The sequence below is a fragment of the Scylla paramamosain genome, chromosome 4 (genome assembly GCF_035594125.1).
Source record: "Scylla paramamosain isolate STU-SP2022 chromosome 4, ASM3559412v1, whole genome shotgun sequence".
NCBI lineage: Eukaryota > Metazoa > Arthropoda > Malacostraca > Decapoda > Portunidae > Scylla > Scylla paramamosain.
Genome location: NC_087154.1, coordinates 7785001 through 7805000, shown reverse-complemented (window position 1 = coordinate 7805000; position 20000 = coordinate 7785001). Strand labels below are relative to the sequence as shown.

Below are 20000 nucleotides of genomic sequence, written 5' to 3'. Positions count from 1 at the left end.
GAGTAGTGTGGTTGTGGTGTCTGTGGTGTACGGAAGTGTGGTATGGCTGTGGCGTGGAACTGTATGTAGCATGATGTCGTGTAAGGTTGGTGTGTTTGAGGGCGTGGTGGGGTCTGTGATGTTCTGTATGGTGTAAGATAGTGGTATTCGAGGGTGTGATGTGGATGTGGTGTTTGGAGGTGTGGTGTAGAAGTGGTGTGTCATGTGGTGTTGTTGTGGTGTATAACTCTGGCATTTCAGGATGTGGTGTTGTGTAGAGATGAGCTGGTTCGACTGTGACTAAGATGATCAGAACACGGTCGAAGATGCAGTATGGATATAAATCAGAGACGTGGCGTGTGTGTGGAGGAAAGGTGGCGAGTATGAGCATAAGTATAGCCTTGGTCTGTGGCATAATGGTAACAGAGTGGCGCATGGGAGTGAGAGATAAGATGCAGCCCAGAGGTGTGTCCTATCAGTGTGGTCTGAAGTGTTCCCTGTGGTTGTAACATAAGGAGGTGCTGCTTTGAAAAGAAGCTCAAGGTGTGGTCACTGGGGGAGTCTATTCCTTGTTCTGTTCTCTTATCAGGACTGCATTTTGATTTTTCGGATTCTCACGGGTGTTTTTCGAATTGACGATGACTAACGGTGAAGAAGAGTTGTTTGACTATCACTAAGATCACCGAGACGCTATTTAAAATCTCAGTAACTTCCACTGGTGTCTTTTTTTTTTATGTAGTCGAAATAAGAGGCAAGAATGTTTGAGAATACGGTACAGTTTTGTGGTTCTATTTAAATTTTACTCACAAAGATTCCATCATTAAAATATTACCCAAAATAATTCTCCCTAAATGGTGAATTCCCCTCACCTAACCTAATTTCACCTCACAAAATCAACTTACCATAACTTTACTTAACCTATCCTACCTTAACCTAACTCAGCTTCGTATAATCTAACCTAACATAATGAAACTTCATCTAATCTAACCTAACTTAACATAACTAAACTTCATATAACCTAACCTAACCTAATATAACTTCATTTAACTTAACTTAAACTACGAAATAACTTCACCTAATGTAACTGCAACTAACTTCACTTAACCTTAACCTACCTTCATAATCTAACCTAAAATAATATAACCTAACTTCATCTAATCTAACCCATCTTAACATAGCTAAACTTCATATAATTTAGTCTAACCTAACTTAACTTCGTCTAACTTAAACTAACTTCACCTAATGTAACTGCAACTAACTTTTCTTAACATAATCTAAACTCCCGCAACCCACAACTTCATGCATCCTACGAGTAACCTAACGTAACCTGTCCTAACTTAATTTATCAGGGGAGTATAAGCTTATGAGTGAAACATTCGCGAGAGAAATTTATCACCGTGATTTTTGCCGCGTACGAAGATTTACATCGCAGAACTCAAGGCGTGACCCACAGAGGATGACTCGCTGATGCGACCTCGTGATCATGACCCGAGGGAGGAGGAGGAGGAGGAGGAGGAGGGGGGAGGGGAGGAGGAAGAGAGAGAAAACGAGAGATGTGACTGGTGACGGGGCGGAGATCAATGGGGCCTGGAGAGACACCGTTCCCCACTTTACACAAGATTGCAGACCTGGCGAGTGTTTGATTCCCTCCCTGATATGCAGATTCTCCACCCGAGGGGAAGAGAAAGGGCGGCACCACCACTGCCACCACCACCACCACCACCAGCAGGACCTCACCCACCGCACAGCCTCCCTTCCCGGCTCCGTCCCCCCTTCCTGAGTTGAGAGGGGAAAAACGAGGGGAAAACCAGCAAGAACTCGACGAATTTCCTCTCTCGCCACACACGTGTCCTGGCGGCGGGGGCGGTGCTGGTGGGGAGCCATGCGATGCAAAGGGCGTGTGTCCAGTACAGAAGACAGATTCAGACGACTGGCAACTCCTCCCTTCTGCCACTTCCCCTCGTCGCATGCCACGCCGCTGTTACCACTGACTGTAGCTTGGAAATTCCACTAACTCTTCCTTTTTTTTATCTAAAATAATTTGTCAATAAACCGCAGGTAAGGTTTTTCCGTGTATTCCTTTCCTTACGGGGTGTTTTGGGTTGTTAGTTAGGTACTTTATTCCCTCTCGTGGTGTCTTGCTGCACGTTACTCTCTCGCGCGGAGCTGGTAACACTGCAAGGGAGGAAGGGGAAGGCAAGGCGGCACCGCTTCACAGCCAGTCACCCACCAACGCTGAGTGAGGATATACGTTTGGCCCGCGTTCTTCCCGTCGACTGGTACCCCGCCTTTAGTGCCTCACCCACGCCCCCGCACGCCCACGCTCACCCACACACCCACACACGCAAGCCTACTTTCATGCTCATCACGTTCATTCACCACTTCATTACACCCTCAAATTTTCTTAAGAATCTATCCATTTTCTTTTTCCTTTTCTCGCACATCCACACTTGCATCCACTCACCCGCACACACACACACACACACACACACACAAACAAGAATCTAGTGTTTTCCCACGCACGTCTATATTCTCCCACGCCTCTTAAGGATCCTCCTCGTCACGCCCACAGCGGCTTATGAGAAAAGAGAGACGAAGACACGGCTCTAATCACCCTGAAGAAAGAGAGAGGGAGAGAGGGGGAGAGAGAGAGAGAGAGAGAAAGAGGGAGGGAGAGAAAAGACAGCCTAAAAGAGAAATAAGAGGGTAAAGTAATGACAAGATTAATGCCAGGGAAAAGTTACACGGCTTATCAATTTAATGAGATTACTTGAAGAAATTTTAAGCCGGTTATGTGTGTGTGTGTGTGTGTGTGTGTGTGTGTGTGTGTGTGTGTGTGTGTGTGTGTGTGTGTGTGTGCGTGCGTGTGTGTGTATGTGGGTTAATGGTGAAGTCCCGGGAATGGTCACTATACAGGAAGCAATTAATATAATGAAAGGAGGTCTGAGGCGGCGACTGACTGACTCTATGAAGTGCCGAGTGGAGTGAGTGGAATGGAGGATGGATGGAGACGACGGGGCGGAGGGAGAGGGAGTGAGAGTGGAAGGAGGATGACCAAGCGGTGACTAACAACCGTGACTGAGTAAAGTGACAGTGAAGCTTTAATGATGAAATGTGCCACCGGTGTTAGTGTGACCTGATCGCAAACATTTCCTGGTTGGATTATGAAACTGAGCCATGTATGTGATGTTTTTCCCCCTAAATTCATTACTAACGTTGTGTACTTTTATTTTTTTTTATTTGAGTGTATGTGGTCTCCTTTTTCATGCTTTTATTAACATCTTTTGCTTTTTATTTTTATGTTTGGTGTGTGTTGTTTTTTTTTTATGTATTTTTCGTTTTCTTTTTATCCTGTTTCGTATTTTTTTTAACGTTGTTCTACTTTTCTTTTGTTTTCCGTTGGTCTTTTCTTACTTTATCAATATAACTTTTATTTTAATCAGTCTAGTCTCAGTTGTTAACGTTATTTATTTATTTTTTTTTATCAATGTTGTCTGGATTAATAACGTTATTTTCCTCGGTATCTTATTCTTATTTATTTTGATATCGTTTTCTTTTTGATTGATGTACTGCATACTTATTACAGTTACTTTCCTTCTTTTATTTAAACTTTTTTTCTCGGTCTTTGGTCTCACTTTCATCAATACAACTTTTTTTTTTTTTTAAATTCAGTACACAATTATTCACGTTTCCTTTCTTTCTTTTTCTTTCCAGTCAATGTCGTGTACACTTATCATAGTTACTTTTTTTCGATTTTTGGTCTCACTTTCATCAATACCACTTTTTCTTTTTTATATATATCTATCCCGTTTACAATTACTAACGTCTCTTTTCTATGTTTTTTTCTTCTCCTTTACTCTTCTCTTCCTTTAACAAATACCTCAATCAAACGCGCAGTTCAGTACGAGGGACGAAATTTTCCTATTAAAAAAAAAAAAGTTGGAAAAACTGGACTTCCATTTCGCCCCAACGAAATAGTTTAACAGCAGTCGACACAGAAAGAAAGTTAGTGGTTGTCGCTTTATTTCGTAAGTTTGAATCGAAAGCGAATCTGCACACACACACACACACACACACACACACACACACACACACACACACACACACACACACACACACACACACGAATTTAAGACTACGCTGAATTAAAAAAAAAAACGAAAAGTAGAAAGAGAAATAAGATACAAACCTGAAATCTTGTAAACAAAACTAGATAAACACACACACACACACACACACACACACACACACACACACACACACACACACACACACACACAGCTCATAATGGGGCCAGAATCACTTCATTGCCGAATCATTTCCTTTGACGGTCAAGGCCTGTGTGATGGCGCTCCGTCCTCGAGGTTCCGCTGATGAAACCTACATGGGTAATTAGAATGCGATGAAGACACGTAGCGACAATGAAGGCACGAAGCAACGCCCCGAACGTGGAGTGGCTGTACGATGGGGAGGACTATATGAAATGCAATGATACGTGCCAGTGAGGATAGAATAGTACGGGGTAGTATAGAGTATAAAGGGGGAGAGTGGAGTTGTTAAGTGTGTGTGTGTGTGTGTGTGTGTGTGTGGTTTACAAAATTGAGTCAAGCTCGTTATGCTGTTTCCTTTTTTTTCTAATAGAGAATTATCATATTTTTCAAATTCGCGTATACTGTTTACACATGTCACTTCCTCTGGTAATGCATCCAGTGATCTCTCTCTCTCTCTCTCTCTCTCTCTCTCTCTCTCTCTCTCTCTCTCTCTCTCTCTCTCTCTCTTTCTGTGTGTGTGTGTGTGTGTGTGTGTGTGTGTGTGTGCGTAAGCCCCAACTACCCTTAGGAATAATTACTAACACTGACACATAATTAAACAACACTCATTTCATTACAGATTTCTCCCTCCTTTTATTTTTCAGCTATTATTCAGCTCTCACAATCATCAGTTCCCAAATAGCGGCTTCCTCTATTGTAAATGCAGATTGTAACACGTGTCCGCCACCATTACACACTACCTAACTTGAATAATGCATTTAGTTAACGACGAGGAACGATGGCATTTTAATTGCTTTTTTCCGCTTTGTTCACTTGCAAACTTTTCATACTACATAGTAATGTTCGATTTATTGCCCGTCGGCGCGTGTCATTCCTCCGGGCTGGGTGGCGCGAGGTGGGGGAGCGGTGGTGGTGGACGCCTTTCACTGGTGGTGCGGGGTGATGCAGAGCTAGTAATAAACCCAAGAGCCGTGAAATAAGGTGCAGTAGAGATTCCTAATGTAGTCGAAAGTTGAGTAATATGGCACCACACTCATTTCCACTGCACTTAGAGTCTTTCCATTAACCTCACATTCTCTTTTTTGCCAAGAATCAATCACTTGTCGGATTTGATTAATTGATTGATAGAATTTATTTAGAAAAAGTACTGCTTTTTTGCATACACATAAAACTCTCTATAAATAACGCTAACTCTCACAATCACAATTATAGCCCTGCAAAAGTTTTCTGTAAATTATTTTCATTGGGGTTCCTAATCTAATGTTGAGTGAGAATTCTAAAGACAGCGCGGGTGAATGCAGGTTATTTGATTTCTAAAGGGACGAAAGCCTTGTATTCAAACACTTGACAGACTGGTGTGATGCGAGAGGATGTCTTGGCGGAAGAAGTGATGTTCATGCGGAAGTGTTGGCGACTGTCTGCACTTTCCACCCCGTCAATACTGAGCTGAAGTGCTGACTGAAGGGGTTTTCGGAGAGGACAAGCACACCGTTGACTGATTTATTGAGCTTCTGCGCAGTAATGAGATCATGTGATGAACGGATGAACCCACAAGCAGCAAAATACGCATGCGCATTTGTTTTTATAATTCTAAAACTGATCACCACATGAGTGAATTAGATTATTAGTTCATATGCTAAACATGAAAACCTTCTGATACTTATGTGGCTGTGTGTCGGTGTGTTAAGTTGAACAGCTGCCTATGGAACGCTGGCCAGTACTGTTAGAAGACCTGTGAGGGAGAAACAGAGAAAGTGTCTTGTAGCAACGTAATGGTGGAAACATACACACAAACGTTCACTATTCCACAAAGTACTTATTTTATCGCCACAGGCAAAAATCGGGACAATTAAAAGTGATGTTTGTGAAATCTAAATTGTCAAACAGTTTAACAAAGTAATGACAATGAAAAATATGCAATTACATGCAATAAATTTTGCTCGCCATTCCGCAAAGAATCCATAATGGCACGCAAAAAAAGAAGAGAGAGAGAGAGAGAGAGAGAGAGAGAGAGAGAGAGAGAGAGAGAGAGAGAGAGAGAGAGAGAGAGAGAGAGAGAGAGAGAGAGAGAGAGAGAGAGAGAAACTATTTCATGAGATGCTTATAAAGTTTCTATTGTCGAACAGTGTTGCCAGGGTACTTGAGCGACGCGGAAGTGCTGAAGTTTCGGGTCTATTGCAGCAGTAGTGGCGTAGATCGTTGCGGTGCACTGAGGGACATGATGACAGCCGTGGCAAAGTGAGAGTCTTCCTTCATAATACGCAAAACATTATAAAAATTACTCATTATATATATATATATATATATATATATATATATATATATATATATATATATATATATATATATATATATATATATATATATATATATATATATATATATATAAAAGCAAATCGACCACTCGGTAACTAATCTCATTCTGTATTTCTGTTTTTCTATACTGTTATATTCCTCGTATGTATCCATGTACCCCTCCTCCACTCTTTTGCATCTGACTTTTCAATAAACTGTCAAACTGTCAAAACTATTCATGAGCGAAAATTAGCGCAAACTTTAATCTGCAATATCTGTCACAATAAGGCTTGTATTGAAAGTCTTAACACCTTGGAAGCTACATAGATGATTACTTAAGTTCTCAAGTGTGTTTTTCCTATTGGTAAGGGAGAATCCTTGCTGGAATCACCGGAATCATAAAAATACCCTTAAAAATCCAATAATTCTCACTATAACCTGTCGAAATTAGTCTCGATAAAACAATCAAATGTTTAAGATGAACGTGAATGTCAAGGAAAACACTAAGCTCACTATTATCACATTACACCGAAAATTAAAGCACTCTAAAGGTGAACGATGAGCAAAAACCTCCACTCATAGCAGACAAGCTTTTAATTGTGACATGAAAGATACGTGCATACATTCCCAAGCCGTGTTCTCAATCCCAGTGACGGGCAGGAGGTAGAGGGCAAGGACACCAGGCAGAGATGGCAGTGGTGGTCTAAAAAACCTTGGCAGTGGGGAGGCATGCAACAGAGGCACCCCAGGCCAAGCTGACCCAACTCCCTGCCAACATTCACAAGACCTCACTCCCGCCCGTCACTGGAGGCCATTCACACAACACCACACGCACCACAAGGGTCTATGTTCTTATGCGTTTCAGGGTGTTGTTTCGATCACTTTTAATAGGCCATAGTTAAAGTTGTCGAGGTTGTCAAGAGTGTTTTTCAGATTCTAGTTATAATTTATCGTGTATTCTGTATCACCAATGGGGAAAAAATACTTAAGAAAATTCGACTTAGCATTTGCGTGGTCTTTGAAAATGGCTGTTGTGAGAGCCCCAACCTTTAAGAATACTGCCCAAAGGAACTAAAAGAAAGAACAAATAAGATAAGTCCTATTAACCATTATTCTGTATCATTAATGGGAGAATCTGACTAATAATTTATGTGGCCTTTGAAAATAGTTCTCATGAGAGCCCAATATTTTTTAAGGATACGACCCAAGGGAACGCAAAGGAGGAACAAGCAGTTACCAGCCTTATGAATCATTAGCCAGCCTGTATCACCAATGGGGGAGGAAAAAAAAAAAACCGTCCATGAGAATTCGACTAATAATTTCTGTGGCCTTTGAAAATATTTCTTATGACAGCCCAAAATATTTAAGGATACGGCCCAAAGGAACACAAAGGAAGAACAAAGAACACAGCCCTATAAACCATTAACTATTCTGTGTCATCATTGCGAAAAAAACGTTCATGAAATTCGACTAGTAGTTTGTGTGGCCTTTGAAAATATTTCTTATGAGAGACCATAATGTTTAAGGATACGGCTCAAAGGAACACAAAAGAAGAACAAAACATAAATCCTATGAACCATTGACCATTCGATATCATCAATGGGAAAAACGCTCGTGAAAACCCGATTAGTAATTTATATGGCAGTTGAAAATAGTTTTTTGTGAGGGCTCAGAATGTTTACGAATACGGCCCAAGGGAACAAAAAGGAAGAACAAGTACCAATAGCCTTATTACGAGAAAAAATAGTGATATGTACGTTTCATTGCTAACACGGCTGTGACATGCTGCCCTCTGGTGACTCAGCCAGTGAACAACGTGAAGCAGGCACAAAACAAACACGGAAATTGTAAATAAAATCTGACATATTGTGGTTCAGACAGCCATGTTTCGAACCGCAAAAAAGACGATTAACAGAAAAATAAACTAACGGAACTCGAAACGTGCGAGCGTGTGTGTGTGTGTGTGTGTGTGTGTGTGTGTGTGTGTGTGTGTGTGGCAGCTGAATTTATCCCCGCGAGTACCAAAATGAAATTAAACGCGACAATACTAAAAAAAAAGGAAAAGAAAGAAAGAAAAAATAAAAAGTAACAGCAACCGCTACAGTTAACGTTATTAATCCAATTCCTTTAGCGGTATGATTGGATTACGTACTAACCGTGGCAGCCAATAGCAGCGCTGCGAATTAAATGCTCACTCGTACTCACAACGAGACCACGAGATGACCGCGACGACCAAAGACTTCGACAGAATTTCAGAGGCACGTGTTGGTTGTGAGTCTTCACGGATTACTTGAATGATAAAGAAACAGAGAAAGAGGAGGCAATTACACAACTTGAATAGGAGAGAGAGAGAGAGAGAGAGAGAGAGAGAGAGAGAGAGAGAGAGAGAGAGAGAGAGAGAGAGAGAGAGAGAGAGAGAGAGAGAGAGAGAGAGTTTTGACCCCTTAAAAATACGAGAATATACGATTACATATAAGTGATGATCCTTCTCCTCTTTCTTTCCTCCTCTCTCCATTTTCTTCTCTCTTTTTTCAGCTTAGGCCTATTAGGGTCGTAAAATTTTTAAACACACACCTGAACCCCATTACTCGTGTGTATCTTTGCTTGTTACTCCTCCTCCTCCTCCTCCTTTTCCTCCTTCTCCTCCTCCTCCTCCTCCTTTTTCTCCTACCCGATGTCCTCATACTTCTCCTATTTCTTTTCTTTCTCTTCCTTCTTCTTCTTCTTCTTCTCTTCCTCCTCCCACTCCTCCTCCTCTTCCTCCTGTTTTACTATTTTTCTCTCTTTTTCAACTTATCACAAAAAGGACCACTGCTGTTTTCTTTATTGTCACTGTATTCTCCTATTCCTCCTTCTCCTCCTCCTCTTCTTTCTTCTTCTCTTTCACCTTCTTCACCACTTTACGAGTAGGAAAAAAAAAAATCATAAATCAGCTTCCTTTTTCTGACGTGAAAGAAAAATAAATCCCTCTTTCATTTCTCTTCGCTCGTGTGTGGCAAACTAGGCGTGTTTTCTTCTATCTTTTTATTATTATTATTATTATTATTATTATTATTATTATTATTATTATTATTATTATTATTATTACTATTATTATTATTATTACTACTACTACTACTACTATTACTACTACTACCGCTAAAGAAGTAATATAGATAGATAATTCTTCTGATTCTTATTATTATTATTAGTAGTAGTTGTAGTAGCAGTAGTTGTAGTAGTAGCATCAATATTATTATATCATATTTTTCTAGTTTTCTATCGATTTTTCTATAATTCCTACGAGATGCAGATTACCTTTTTAAAGTTATGTTTTATTTTTTGGGTTATTTTTTTTTTTTCATTAAACTTGTATTCCCTCATACTCGTATTATTGCCATTAAAAGAAATGAGGTTTGGTCAGCGTGTTTTGTATCTGTTTTTTTTTTTAATTTTTATTTATTCATTTATTTTGTTTTTAATTCGACAGTTCGTAATTTCCATTTAGTTTGGATGCGCTTTTTTTCCCATTGTTATATAGTTTGTTTTAATTTGTTCATAAGTTCCTGTTTTGCGTCATGTCCTGTGTGTTTTGAATGTGGTGCTCTGTCTGTCTGTTGAAACTGTTTGCCTTAGTCTGTGTCCTTGTCCACGGTCCGTATTCTGAAACGCTTTGATCTCTCACCACGACTACTTTCAAAGGCTACAGAGATGATTGACCGAGTTTTTAAGTGTTTCTCCTGTTGATAATAGAGAAATTCTGCTAATCTGCCATTACAACCATAAAAAAAAAAAAAAAACCCGTGTCACTAGAGCCTTTTGAAAGTGGTGGAGGTGCGGCGCAGAAATGTTTCAGAATATTTTTCTATGCCTGCTTGTCTGTCTGCCTGTCTGTCTGTCTGTTGATAGATAAAATGGAAGTTTTAAAATTTATCAAGAAGTTAATCAATCAATATCTCTCTTAGTGTCTGTCTGTCTGTCTCTCTGTCTGTCTTGTCTGTCTGTCTGTCTGTCTGTCTGTCTGTCTGTTCTGTCTGTCTGTCTGTCTGTCTGGTCTGTGTCTGTCTGTCTCTCTCTCTCTCTCTCTCTCTCTCTCTCTCTCTTCTCTCTCTCTCTCTCTCTTCGCTCTCTCTCTCTTCTCTCTTCTCTCCTCTCTCTCTCTCTCTCTCTGTGTGTGTGTGTGTGTGTGTGTGTGTGTGTGTGTGTTTGTAGTACACCCCCCACCCCTGTCTCCTCCTCTCTCTCTGGGTTAACTGTAAACCAATTCCGATATTTGGAAATCGCATCAGCAAGAAACTGCTTCGAGGGAGGTATGCGCTACTCTCTCTCTCTCTCTCTCTCTCTCTCTCTCTCTCTCTCTCTCTCTCTCTCTCTCTCTCTCTCTCTCTCTCTCTCTCTCTCTCCTTGGGGTTTTACATATTCATTTTGTTTTGTTTCCTGCTTCGTGCTTGCATTTTTTTTTTACCAGTTATAATTATTCCGTGTCCCTCTTTTGTTTTCTTCGAATGCCGAGTCAGTTTTTCTTTTCTTCTCTTCTTTTAATCTTTATTTGTCCAACCCCGATTTTCTTTTTAATACAAGACGGTCTTCGTTTTAATTTCCTCTCATTTTTTTCCTTTCTTTCACGGATTTTACTTTGTTTCTTAAAATGTTTCGTCTATTTTAGTTTTTATCTTATTTTCGATTTCCTTCGCTAATTTTTTTTGTTACCCAAATGCTTTAATTGCTTTCTTTTCTTTTTATCTAAATTTTTATCATCTTTCCCCGATTTGCTTTTGTTTTTGATGCTTCGTCTGCTTTATTTACCTATCTATGTATATTTTACCTTTCCTTCTTCTTAAACTAATTTTCCATATATTTTCCTATGAATATTTCCTTACCTTATACTTTATCATAACTACCATGTCTGCTTTTTTGTTTATATTTCCTTACCTAAAACTTTATGACAACTATTCATATTATTGACAGCAGTATATTGCTTTCTCGACAGGTCCAATAGCCCGCAAAATTCTATTCGTATGCAATTTTTTCCCTCAGTAATTCACGAAGCCAACATTTGAACGCAAGGGTACAGCAATGGGGGTGACAGGGTACGATAACAGGTAATGATGGGTAATGAGAACCGTGCATGAGTGATGAGTCATATGGGTGGTGAGAGATGATAGGTGGGATGGTGGCTGGCAGGTGCAATGATGTAGTGGTAATGGTGTGAAGGTGAGGAATGGTAGTGAAATAATGACGACTGGGATGGTGATGAGTAATGAAAGTGATGGGAAGGTGATGATAGTGATGGTAGTGGTGGTGATGGTGAGAAGCTGAGGAATGATAGTAAAATGATGATGATTGGGATGGTGATGACTGATGGAGGTGGTGGGATGGTGATTGTGATGGTGGTGATGTGAGTGACAACCTGTAGTGGTGATGGTGGTGGTGACGGTGACGACAAGTTAGTGGGGAGCGATTGATTTAATACACCTATGAAAAAAAAAATATATATATCATGATCATTATTATCATCAACATCATTAACGCCACCACCACCGCCACCACCACCACCACCACCACCACCACTACAGTTCTTCTTACTAAACGCCTCTATATTTTTTTCCTCTTTTTTTTGTTATGTATATATATTTTTACTGACTTTCTGAGATTACTCCTATTCTTCTTTTGTTTCCTCTTCCTCGTAACAGCCTCCATTAGTTGTGTCCTCTCTCTCATTCTTCTTCCTCCAATTTTTTCTTTTGTATTTTGTTCAGTTTTTTTTTTCCGTCGTTCTTATTCCATTTGTCCTTGTTCTTGCTCTTCCCCTTCCTTATTGTCCTCTTTTCTTTCTTCCTCATCTTCTTTTATTTCTTCTCCTCCTCTTTCTCCGAACTACTACTTCTTTTTCTTTCTTTTAATTTTAATGTTCCTCTTGTTTTACTTTTGTGTTTCTCTTTTCTTCTTGTCCATCTTTTACTTCTTCCCTTCCACCTACTCCTGCTCTTTCTTCTCCTCTTCTACTCCTACTTTTACTTCTTTTTCTCCTCCTCTTTCGTCACCAGTATTGGCCAATTAGGTTTTGCGGAAGCCATGCCCGATACATTATATTAGCTAGAGGTACATTATTCCTCCGATACAGAGGAGGAGGAGGAGGAGGAGGAGGAGGAGGAGGAGGAGGAGAAGGAGGAGGAGGAGGAGGAGGAGGCGGGGAAAAGAAGATACTAGTGAAGAGGAATTGGTAATATTATAACATACAAATAAATACTCACTCTCTCATTCACTGAATTAATAAAGAAAGAAAGAAAGAAAGAAAGAAAGAAAGGAGGAAATCAAAAAAGAAAGAAAGAAAGAAAGCCCGAGAGATGGCGTTTATTTCAATGTTTTCTTTTCTTGCTGTTTTTTTTTTTTTTTAGTTATCTTTCACTTCTCACTCTCTACAAGAAAATTCAACCTATCCCTACTTTTTCTCTTCCTCTTTCTCTTCACACGTATCTGCTATTGTTTGTTTACTTGCATTCTTTCTTCTTCGTGTTTTTCCTTCTCCTTCAACTAAGCTCTTGTCTTTTCATAACCTTTCTCCTTTATCTTACCTTTACTCCCCCGTCTGCCTCTCTTTTTGCTCCTCTACTCTTACTTTTCCTCTCTACTTCACCTCTCATTTTTCCCTTTCTGCGTTCTTGTCTTATAACATTTCTCCCTCATCACCACTCCCTTCTCTTTCTCTCTCTGTTCCTTCCCCGTTTTTCCCTCTCACCTTCCTCTTACTTTCCCTCTCTACTTTATCTCCTCCCACTTTCCTCTCCCCCTCGTCTTCTCCTCTCTCCCTAAAACGCCTTCCTGACACTTACAATCTTCATCCATCTAAACCTAACCGCAAGAATCAAGAATATGGGAAGGGAAAAAGTGGTTGTAGCATATGAAGATATAACGCAGCTATGTTGGGAAGAATATTAGGAGCTGTTAAGAGCGGGAAATGCAGCGCTGGGGAAACGGATGTAAGGGGAAGCAGAGGAAGGTACGAGTGTGTTAAGGAAGTGTTGGCACGAAAAAGGGAAAGGGAGTGTGGTATATTTATGGAAAAAGGTGGTCGTAGTGGTAGTGGTGGTGGTGGTGGTGGTGGTGGTGGTGTTGTTGGTGGTGGTAGGCCGTTTACTTACTTACTCGTACATTTCTCTAAACACCATGAATCTCTCTCTCTCTCTCTCTCTCTCTCTCTCTCTCTCTCTCTCTCTCTCTCTCTCTCTCTCTCTCTCTCTCTCTCTCTCTTCAACTAATCTTTACTAACGTTCTGGCCTTGGGTGAAGTAAACGGTGATGGCAGGAATAAGTCTTAGCTGGAGGAATGTGAGGGATTGTGAAGGTGAAGGAAGAAGGAACGTCTTGTATTGAAATTTGCAGTTGGAAAGTTTGCTTAGTGGTAGAGAAATGGAAAAGAAGAGATAAATAAATGGAATGAAAATATTAATCGTTGCAAAAATAGGAAGGGATACGAATGTGAAAGAATGAGGAATGTCCTTGTATTGAAATTTGCCTATTGGTAGAGAAATAAAAAAAAAAAAAGTAAAAATATATATAAATAGATACGATGAACATATTCGTTAACAGAAATATGAAGAAATACGATTGTGAAAGAATGAGAAATGTCCTGTACTGGAATGAGCTGCACTATGGTCTTGTTGCTATATTAAAAAAAAAAAAAAAAAGACAAAATCTTGCGAAAAAGCTTTCATTACAAAAGAAATACGAATGTAAGAGAATAAGGAGAAAATCTGCTTTATTTAAAATGTCCCTTATTGATGGATGAAAACAAACAAACAAACAAACAAACAAACAAACAAACATACCTGGGTTAAGGCTTCCGTTACGAGAAGATGAAAAAACGTGAATGGAACAGAATAAAGAATGTCTCATATTGAAATTTGCTTTAGTAAAATATCGCGTATTGCTGCAGACAAGCACTGTGATCTCGGAAGTCAAGAGGCGTGAAAGGGACTCAATACTGACGGTCGTGGGGTTTCCCTTCGTGTCAGCTCCTCCCGCTTGCTACTTGTTTGACTTATCTGGTGTCTGCTTCACTTTCTTTGGTGTGACTTTCTCTAGTGCTGAGTTTTGTTAGCGTGGATTCCCCTATCGCTACTTAAGTTTTGCTGGTGGAAATTCTCTTTCGTTATCTGAGTATTGTTATTGTAAATTCCCCTACTGTTACTTCACTCTCCTGCGCGTCACATTCCTGAACACGGGTGAGTAGGCAAGAGCTTCGTGTAGCGCCAAATTGTGTCATAACGCGGACGAGGCCTCAGTGATCGCGGCTGTCTGTAATTGATCAAAGGCGTGGCGCTTCAGGGAATTATCACTCATGACGCTGGTACCGACTATGATTAATCAAAAGAGTTCATATCACGGAACAGTGTAAGCACATTAGTTTTGAAAGCTCAGGTGAGGCTGCTTGATAGGGGATAAATAAAGAGTTAGATTTATTTTGGTTTAACTTTATCTTTTTTTCTTTTCAATGTAGTGACGAGAATACCCCGTGGACATCAAGAGTAATGAAATGGTGACTCAGGGATGGTAACAGGAGAAAGGAGGGACGGAAAGCTGGACGGAGAGAAAATATTTGCAGGAGGGGTTTGAGATGATGTACTTTACTTTTTATTGTTGGAAATGATGGCAGTGATCTACTTTATTTATTTTTTTTTGTGTGTTGAAGGATATTGCCGGCCATTTCTCTGCAATTAAGTACAGGTAAATGGTTTATTGAAATGAAATGGCATTGAGGTTTTGGATTGATTTTTCAAGTGGTGTCTGGGAGTCTTAAACTGTCCTGGGAGTCTTAACTTTATCACTGCTAACTATTGATGTACAAGGTCGTCCGTCATTACTGTGTTTGATTATCATTAATGACCCTCTTTTCTTTATCTTTCCGAAAAGAATGAATAGCTTCGTTGCTTTCTTTATTTTCTCATTATCAAATATAGTGTTTTTTTTTTTTTTTGTATTTATTATTTTCACTTTGTTCATATAACAGCTGCAGTATTACACGAACACAAATACATTCCCTCCTTTCCTTTCCCTGTGCTGCAAACCGCAAATTGAAACGAATCGGATCTCTCTCTTCATAGTCACAAAGGTCAACAAAACCAAATTAAACCTAACCTTCCTTAAGTAATATTACAGGATTAGGTCACAGCCACGCGTCTAGTTCAGCCTGCCAGCCAGCCCCGTTTCCCGCCGCGCTAAGTGACGCTTGAGACACCACCGTCTTTTTGAAGCTATAGAGGGTTGCTCCGTTGCTCCGTACAGTTAAGGAAGGCACATCGATCCGCGTCCTGTATTGAATCTACATAAAATCTTAGCGAATCCGTGGCTCATTTTGTCTTCGGTAAAGTGTCGAACAGATTCCCCGGGAGCAGTGAGGCGGGCACAGAATTTACTGCTCGTGAGGAGATGAAACACACGGGCCGATGGTAGTCGTAGTTTCACCTCTTGCCCATGAAACTCTAACTTTTCTGGGAACATTCCTGGCTTCGATGCGTGTAAAGCCTGTCACTCAACGAACTGGAAACGAATAAATCTATATACTATATAAAAAATAAAAAAAAAAGAATAATATTTTTACATGAGTCGAAATAAAAACGCTGAACAAGATTAGAAGCAATGGAAGCTGGAAGGGACTCGAGCATGGTGCCAATCCCTGACACTCGGGAATGGCGAAAGAAGAAAGAAAACGTACGTGGAACACTTCGAGGCACTTAACCCATTTACTGCCTTAGCCGTCCTTTGTTCACATTCGGAGCACAGAAAAAAAAAAAAAAAAATTCCATGAACACACGAAGCACTGAAGTTAATCTTGTCACGTCTAGGCGACACCATTATTGAGGGCACTTATGGTGATAACGAGTTTTATGCTATTTGAAGATTGATTGATTACAGCTACGTATAGATGGGGCCATGAAGGTTGTTTAGGAGTTTAATTTAGGTTAGTTTAAAGAAAATTCGAAATGTAATGAAACTGATTTTGATCGCTGTAATTTGATTCAACTAAGTTTACCTCATGATTACTGCTGCTCACCGAACTTAGTCTGCTCCTGGCCGGCAATCACTATACACACTTCTGTACTTCTGTCGGTGCCTCTAATACACTGCCAAGAACCATCCTGACTGTACCTCACTTTGCCCAAACCTTAACTCATTCACTGCTGTCTGGTACATCTTTCCTTAGTTATTTTCGTTTTGCAGCCATGACCAAACATTATACTGGCTAGAAATTGCAAAAATCTATTTTTTTCATTACATATTTTCCTTTAGGGGGTTTATAAAGATCCCATACGTTCCTCTTAGTACTGTGAATGGTTACTTATCGCAGTGCTCGTCTCAAACACAACACCACGTACATGGCCTACACACACTAATAGCCCCCAAAAAAGTTAATGCTGTATTGATCTTTTTGTATAACCTATATATATATATATATATATATATATATATATATATATATATATATATATATATATATATATATATATATATATATATATATATACTGGAGAGCCTGTATGTGGAAAATAGCATAATCTTGTCTTGTCCGCACCATTGAACCATTTACGACAATAGTACGAACATAAATCTCTAAATTGTTGCAGATGATTATGAAAAAAAAAAAAAATCTGGTAGTAGAAGGCTCTAGATAATTTACTGTCCTTTTTAATATAACCTTTTTAATATAACCTTTTTAATATAACCTTGTCTTGTCTAGGCTGCTGAACTATTTAAAGACACTGTATTACAAAAGAAAGTGTCTAAGAAAGTTGGAGGTGATTATGGGTAAACTTGGCTGCCAGTGAAAGGTTTTGGATGCTGTTCTTCTTCTTCTTTTTCTTCTTCTTCTTCTTCTTCTTCTTCTTCTTCTTCTTCCTTTTCCTTTATTTTCTTATGTTTTCTTTCTCTATAATCAGTTAAGGCGCCTCTACGTGTGTGACTCAAGGTTGCGTGTCAGGGATCGGAAGAGATTCCAAACAACTTCACCTGCCCTCATCAATTAGCGAGCTTGATCTTCACCTGGCTAAGAACTACAGGGAACCATTACACATACCGCGGTACAGAAAGAAAGAGAGAGAGAGAGAGAGAGAGAGAGAGAGAGAGAGAGAGAGAGAGAGAGAGAGAGAGAGAGAGAGAGAGAGAGAGAGAGAGAGAGAGAGAGAGAGAGAGAGAGAGAGAGAGAGAGAGAGAGAGAGAGAGAGAGTGTTGATGAGAAAAATGAGATGGAAAATGGAAGAAGACGAAGAGGAATAATTGCTTCTTGTCATCTGCTTGTGGTCTTAGTTTTGCCTTCAACGATTTCATGACATCTGCACAAAGAATGATAATGATGATGATGATGATGATACTACTACTACTACTACTTATTTGTATCTTAAAACACATCTCTCCCCTTACATCATTATTTTCTTTTATCTCAATTTTTTTTACTCTTTACATACCTTCCTCCCCGTTTTTTTCCTCTTTCACTGACAGCTCTTGAAGTTTCGATGCTTTCTGTCACTACTAACTCTTCCCTTCCTTCCTTCACTTTCCTCTCTTCCTCTTCCTATTCCCTCGAGGGCACCTTCATTATCTTTTCTTTCCCCTCAGTACCTCCTTTCCTTTCCTTCACACTTCCTCAAACTTCTCCTTCCGGGCTCATTAATTTTCTTTCCTCACCTTTTCCTTTCCTTATTCTCTCCATTTCTTTTCTCCACTTTTATTTATTTCTTCAAGGCACGTTCATATTCTCTCTCTCTCTCTCTCTCTCTCTCTCTCTCTCTCTCTCTCTCTCTCTCTCTCTCTCTCTCACATCCTTTCCTTCTCTTCCGTCACTTCACCTCCATTCCCCTCAAATCCCTGTTCTTTTCTCTTCTTTTCTCACATTCCCTTCGTTTCTCAAATAGTCCTTCCCCTCTCTCCCGAATCCTCTTGCTTCACTTCACAGCACGTCTCTTCATTTTACGTCTACTTCCTCTTCATTTCTTCTTCTTCCCTCTTTCACATCTTACTGTACCCTTCTCTTTCTCTCTTTCCTTCCTTCTCTCCCGTATAACTGCTCTCCTCTCCCTCTTCTTCTTCCTGAGTGGCTAAATACTGCTCTCCCCGTGGCGTCTCTCCTTCGAAATGAGAGAAGGAGAAACAAAGAGAAAGGAGACCAAGAGAAAGAATGATTAACTTGTGGTGGTAGAATTAATTTTAACACCTTGAGTATTCTGTCATTTTCTTGTATAATTTGAGTGTTTGCCTGTAGCACTGGGACACACACACACACACACACACACACACACACACACACACACATACACAATATCATCTATATTCACAAAATTTTCTCCATTCTCTACACTGTAATTTAATTTCCTGCGAGAGCGAGAGCGAGAGAGAGAGAGAGAGAGAGAGAGAGAGAGAGAGAGAGAGAGAGAGAGAGAGAGAGAGAGAGAGAGAACGGAGAAATGAAAACCGTCCGTCTCTCTCTTCTTTTGTCTGACGAATAACTGGCTAATTCGACCAAGTTTCCGCCCTCGTTCTTTTTTCCCTTCCCACAAACACCACACATCTGGCCAGGCGATTGAGTAGCGCGATCGAGTTAGATGGGAAGGGAAAGAACGTGCGGTGTGTGGGTGAGAGAGAGAGAGAGAGAGAGAGAGAGAGAGAGAGAGAGAGAGAGAGAGAGAGAGAGAGAGAGAGAGAGAGAGAGAGAGAGAGAGAGAGAGAGAGAGAGAAAGGAAGAGAGGTGGTGGGTGGCTAAAAACACTCTCTCTCTCTCTCTCTCTCTCTCTCTCTCTCTCTCTCTCTCTCTCTCTCTCTCTCTCTCTCTCTCTGCTATCCCGACCTTGGCTACGTTCCCGTTAAAATAAGTAATCAATGACCTTTTGGAAGAGGGAGGAAAGGAAAGGGCGGCCGCTTCGTGTAACAATATTCTCCCAATCTCAGCCGCGAGAGAGAGAGAGAGAGAGAGAGAGAGAGAGAGAGAGAGAGAGAGAGAGAGAGAGAGAGAGAGAGAGAGAGAGAGAGAGAGAGAGAGAGAGAGAGAGAGAGAGTATCCTTCACAAAGTAACACTCGGCAGCGTAACAATACAAACACTTCACACTAACACATTCAGGGTAACTTGGCGGCGGCGGCGGCGGTGGTGGCAGTGGTAGTAAAGAACACAATAACCTTAACCTTTACTGCTATTTAACGCCTTTTATCACTCTTTTATCTTTCTATCCCTTCTCTCTTCCACGTACGGAAAAAAAAAGGAAGGAGAATAAGTGCTGCAGGAGAAGTGCCAAGTTGAAAAATAAAATAAAGATAGAAAAAATAAAGAAAGTGATGGCAAGGCAAGAGTTTCGAAAGTGAGAAGGTGCAGGAAAGATTGAGGTAGTACCATGGACACACGCAGCGGGGGAGGAAGAGCATGCAGAAGGGGAGGAGGCGGGAGGAGCCACTACCACCAGTACCGCCACCAACAGCGCTCTAAACAGTGCC

General features: G+C 40.3%; 1 long non-coding RNA gene across 1 annotated transcript in view; it reads right to left on the bottom strand.

Moving 5' to 3' along the window:
- Positions 1-4766: 4766 nt before the first annotated feature.
- LOC135099669 (uncharacterized) overlaps positions 4767-20000 on the bottom strand; it is a 341412-nt gene continuing 326178 nt past the window's right edge. Inside the window, exon 6 of the long non-coding RNA XR_010268245.1 lies at positions 4767-5982. This is a non-coding gene — a long non-coding RNA (uncharacterized LOC135099669). The remainder of the gene's footprint in view (positions 5983-20000) is intronic.